Genomic DNA, 5,606 nt, shown 5'->3' on the forward strand with positions numbered 1-5,606 from the left:
CTACAAAGGATAATAGATGGAAAACATCAACATAAGGAGCAAAACTACACCCTAGAAGAAACAAGAAATTAATCTTTCAACAAATCCACACAAACCTAATTCCACCTCTTACAATAAAAACAACAGGAAATAACAATTATTTTTCCTAATATCTTAATATGAAAATTAGTATTACCAACATATCCTAATTGATTGAAATCCAAAAATATGAGAAATTAGAAATTCATTGATTGTCATCCAATGGTCTTTCCAATTTGGTAATTGGAAAAATAGGTCCAATATTGTACAAGCCATATACACTTTCAGTTTGTTTGTTCGTGACAGTGTCTTGCTATGTACAACATAAGGGTCTTGAAATCTTGCTTTTCCTATCTCAGTCTCTCTATTAATAGTATTGTTATTTCATGTTTTTATACTATACTATAGTTTTCATAACAGCTTACATATTTCAAAAGTATTTATATACCAAAAAGAAACGTAGACAATTAAATTGGGAGGGGGCTTGTAAGAGAACAACAAAGAGTGAGACTGAATGCTTTGCTTGACGTTTGTAACTCTTGTATCAAGTTTGAAGAAGAGGACTTTATAAGTTACTCTTTCTCTGAGATGAACGATTTTCCAAATCATCACAGCCAATGAACCAGATTCTCACCCTCACCTAATGTCTGTGCCACCCTCCAAGCAGAACCATTGTTCATTGGAACAGTTGGTGAATGACTTTATGGATAGACCATCTTAATACCTACACCATTTCTTAAATGAATGTAACCTGTTCTCTGTGGACTGAGAATAAAGTCACTCACTCAAGTCAAATAGCTTTAACCATAGCAGGAAGTCTGTATCCAAAAATCATGCCTACAATTCATTCCTTGACACAGCAGAATTGTCAACTCTCAGTTTAGCTATGATAGAGGTAAAATCCTTTGGTGATGTGAGGGTCATTGAAGTACATCCTTATTACAGTGAAACCCAATGTCTAAAAATTGTTCTTATTTTGGGCTTGTACCACAGTAAGAGCCAAGATTTTAAGCTCTATTAAATACAAAACAAACAAACAAACAAACAAAAAGACTTTATATATTTATGTTCATTTAAGAAAATACTAGTAGTGATGTATTAGTTTGAAATATACAGTTAATATGTTTGGAGTTATTTAAAATTTATACTGAGAAAAACATGTATTTTCAGTATTGCTGTAGCATCTACATGAGACTATTAAATTGATTGTTGTTTTATATCAAACAACTTTTATAATACTCATTTTTATTATTATAATATTTCATAAATTTTAAAGAATATGACAAAAAAGATATTGTAGGTATTGAAGAAGGGGTCTCTGGGAGAAGTTGGGGTACAAAAGGGAAACAAGAATGTGATTTAATTCTATTTACTTAAAATATATTTTTAAATGTTAACAAATTCAGATAAATTGAAATCATGTAACTTTTCTCATCATAATGCAATAAAACTTAAAAAACAAAACCAAAACCAAACCCAACTATAGCTTAATCACATATTGACCTTCACACAGTAATAGTAGAAGACTTTAATATCCCACTCTTGCCAATACACAGCTCATCTACACAAAAAATAAGCAGAGGAATTCTGGAGCTAACTGATGTTGTAAACCAAATGGACCTGACAGATATTTACAGAACACGTCACCCAAACACAGACAAATATACCTTCTTCTCAGCTCTTCATGGAACTTTCTCCCAAATTAATGCATAGGCCAACACAAATCAAGTCTCAACAGACCCAAGGAAGTTGAAATAATACTATACATTCTTTCTGATCACCACAGCTTACAGCTGAATATCAAGAACAATAGAAAACTTACCAACTCATGGAAACTCAGCAATGAAAGAAAAATGGATGAAGGTAAAAATTCAGAAAGACCCGGGTAGTGGTGGCATGTGCCTTTAATCCCAGCACTTAGGAGGCAGAGGCAGGCAGATTTCTGAGTTCGAGGCCAGCCTGGTCTACAGAGTGAGTCCAGGACAGCCAGGGCTACAGAGAGAAACCCTGTCTCAAAAAAACCAAAAAGAGAAAAAAAAAAATCAGAAGAACTTTCAGGATTGAATGAAAGTAAATATACAGCATACCCAAAGTTATGAGGCATAGTGCTAAGAGGAAAGTTATAGCACTAAAAATACATAGAAATATGGGTGCTCGCTTCGGCAGCACATATACTAAAATTGGAACGATACAGAGAAGATTAGCATGGCCCCTGTGCAAGGATGACACGCAAATTCGTGAAGCGTTCCGTATTTAAAAAAAAGAAAGAAAGAAAGAAAGAAATATGGAAGAGATCTCATCCTAGTAACTTAACAGCACAACTGAAAGCTGTAGGACAAAAAGAAGAGTAGATGGCAAGAAATAATCAAACTCAGGGCTGAAATCAATAAAACAGAAACAAAGAAACAAAGAAACAAACAAATACAGTCAGTGAAACAAAGAGTTGATTCTTTGAGAAAATCGGTAAGATTGGGAAAGCCTTATCCACATTAACTAAAAGAGGAAGAGAAAAGATCCAAATTAGCAAAATTGGAAATGAAAAGGGAGACATAGAAACAGACACTAAGGCAATCCAGATAATCATAAGGACATACTTTAAGAACCTGATCTCCACCAAATTGGAAAACCTAAAAGTAATGAACAATTTTACCACATACCAAAGTTAAATCAAGATCAGAAAAGCAATTTAAAAAGACCTATAGCCCCTGGTGAAATAGAAGCAGTTATTAAAAGTCTCCCAACCAAACAAACCCCAAGGCCAGATGGTTTTAGTGCAGATTTCTACCAGAACTTCAAAGAAGAATTAACACTAATACTCTTCAAATTATTCCACAAAATAGAGACTGAAGGTATATTGCCCAATTTATTTTATGAAGTACTCTGATGCCCAAAACCTATCATAAAGACTCAACAAAAAAGAGAATTACAGGGGCTGGAGAGATGGCTCAGTGGTTAAGAGCACTGACTGCTCTTCTGAAGGTCTTGAGTTCAAATCCTAGCAACCACATGGTGGCTCACAACCATCCGTAATGAGATCTGATGTCCTCTTCTGGTATATCTAAAGACAGCTACAGTGTACTTACATATAATAATAAATAAACCCTTCGGCCAGAGCAAGCAGGCCTGGCGGGAGCAGGGCCAGAGCGAGCAGATGTCCCGAGTTCAATTCCTAGCAACCACATGATGGCTCACAACCATCTGTACAGCGATAGTGTACTCATATACATAAAATAAATAAATAAATAAATAAATCTTTTTTAAAAAGAAAGAGAATTACAGACCAACTTTACTTAGGATCATAGATACAAAAATTCTCAATAAAATACTTGCAAACCAAATCCAAGAACACATTGAAAAGATCATCTATCATCTACTCTGATCAACTAGACATCATCCCAGAGATGCAAGGATGGTTCAACATACATAAATATAATCTACCATAAAAAAAAAACAACTGAAAGACAGAAGCCACATGATCATCTCATTAATTGCAGATGTCCTTTGACAGAGTCAAACACCTCTTAATGATATAAGTCCTAGAGATATTAGGGATACAAGGGATATACCTCAACATAATATACACAGTTTATGGTAAGCCCGTAGCCACCGTCAACTTAAATAGAGAAAAATTCAAAGCGATTCCAATAAAATCAGAAACAAAACAAAGTTATCCACTCTTTCTGTACCTATTCAATATTGTACTTGAAGTCTTTTTTAAAAGATGCATTTACGCCGGGCGGTGGTGGCGCACGCCTTTAATCCCAGCACTTGGGAGGCAGAGGCAGGTGGATTTCTGAGTTCGAGGCCAGCCTGGTCTACAGAGTGAGTTCCAGGACAGCCAAGGCTACACAGAGAAACCCTGTCTCGAAAAAACCAAAAAAAAAAAAAAAAAAAAAAAAAAAAAAAAAAAAAAAAAAAAAAAAAAAAAAAAGATGCATTTATTATGTAAACAATGTTATGCCTGCATGTATGCCTGTATACAAGAAGTGGGCACCAGATCTCATTATAGATCATTATGAGCCACCATGTGGTTGTTGGGAACTGAACTCGGGACCTTTGGAAGAGCTTCTAAAGCTCCTAACTTCTGAGCTATGTCTCCCAGCCCCTGAAGCCCTTTTAAGCAGTTGAAGTCTTAGCTAAAGCATTAAGACAAGTGAAGGAAATCAAAGGGATACAACTTGGAAAGGAAAAAGTCAAAGTATCTTTATTTGTAGATGATATGACATAAATATAAATGACTAAAAATTCCACTGGAAAACACTTATAGCTGATAAACACTTTCAACAAAGTATCTGGATATAAGATTAACTCATAAAAATCAGTAGCCCTCCTAGATACAAATGACAAACAAAATAAGAACAAAATCAGGGGAACAACATATTTCACAATAGCTTCAAATAACAAAGTATCTTGGGATAACTCTAACCAAGCAAGTGAAAGACTTATATAATAAAAACTTAGATACATTGAAGAAAGAAATTGAAGTTATCAGAAGATAGAAAGGTCTCCCATGCTCACCAATAAGTAGGATAATATAGTAAAAATACCTACAGGTTCAAAAAAACCACTACAGGTTCAATGCCATCCCCATCAAAATCCTAATACACTTTTTCACAGGTCTTAAAAGGAAAATTTTCAGCCTCATATGGACACAAAAAGCTCAGGATAACCAAAACCTGCTAAACAAAAAAAGAGCTGCAGGAAATATCACTGATTTCCAGTTGTACTACAGAACTATTGTAATAAAAATAGCACAGTGTTGCCACAAAAACAGAAATGGCAATCAATGGAATTGAAGACCAAGACATAAATCTACATACTTATGAAACTGATTTTTTTTTTATAAAGAAGCCATAAATATACACTGAGGGGAAAAAACCAACATCTTCAGCAAATGGTGCTGGTCAAACTGGATGACTATGTGTAGAAGGATCCAAATAGATCCATACTTATCACCTGCAAAAAACTCAACTCCAAATGGTTCAGAGACCTCAACATAAAACCAGATACAATGAACTGATAGAAGAGAAATTGGGGAATAGCCTTGAACACACTGGAAAAAGACTTTCTGAAAAAGAACATCATTAGTGCAGGCACTAAAATCAACAGTTAATAAATGGGACCTCATGAAACTGAGAAGCTGTGCAAGGCAAAGGACACTGTCAATAGGACAAAATGGCAGCCTACAGAATGGGAAAGTATTTTTGCCAACTCCACATCCAAAATATATAAAGAACTCAGAAACTAGATATCAAGAAAATGAAAAACCCAATTAAAAAAGCAGGGAGCAGTTCTAAACAGAGAATTTGCAGCAGAGGAAACTCAAATTGCTAAGAAACACTTAAAGAAATGTTCAACACCCTTAGCTATCAGGGAAATGCAGGTCAAAACTGCTTTGTGTTTTCATCTTACACCCATCAGAATGGCTAAGATCAAGAAAACAAGTGACAGTTTATAAACCAGGTGGTGCCGGGGTTGGGGGAGCTACACAGAGAAACCCTGTCTTGAAAAACCAAAAAAAGGCAGCCAGTCCCACAACACCCAGAGGAAGCTCCACTCCCAGGTGCTCTGACACACCCAGGATCAGA

The 5,606-nt window shown here is 35.3% G+C and overlaps 1 non-coding gene across 1 annotated transcript; it reads left to right on the forward strand.

Moving 5' to 3' along the window:
- The first annotated feature begins 2,168 nt into the window (after positions 1-2,168).
- LOC116100061 lies at positions 2,169-2,275 on the forward strand. Its single transcript, XR_004122429.1, has one exon. It is a non-coding gene; the product is annotated as a U6 spliceosomal RNA (small nuclear RNA).
- The last annotated feature ends 3,331 nt before the right edge of the window (positions 2,276-5,606 follow it).

The sequence above is a fragment of the Mastomys coucha genome, unplaced genomic scaffold, assembly GCF_008632895.1.
Source record: "Mastomys coucha isolate ucsf_1 unplaced genomic scaffold, UCSF_Mcou_1 pScaffold20, whole genome shotgun sequence".
Taxonomy (NCBI): Eukaryota; Metazoa; Chordata; class Mammalia; order Rodentia; family Muridae; genus Mastomys; species Mastomys coucha.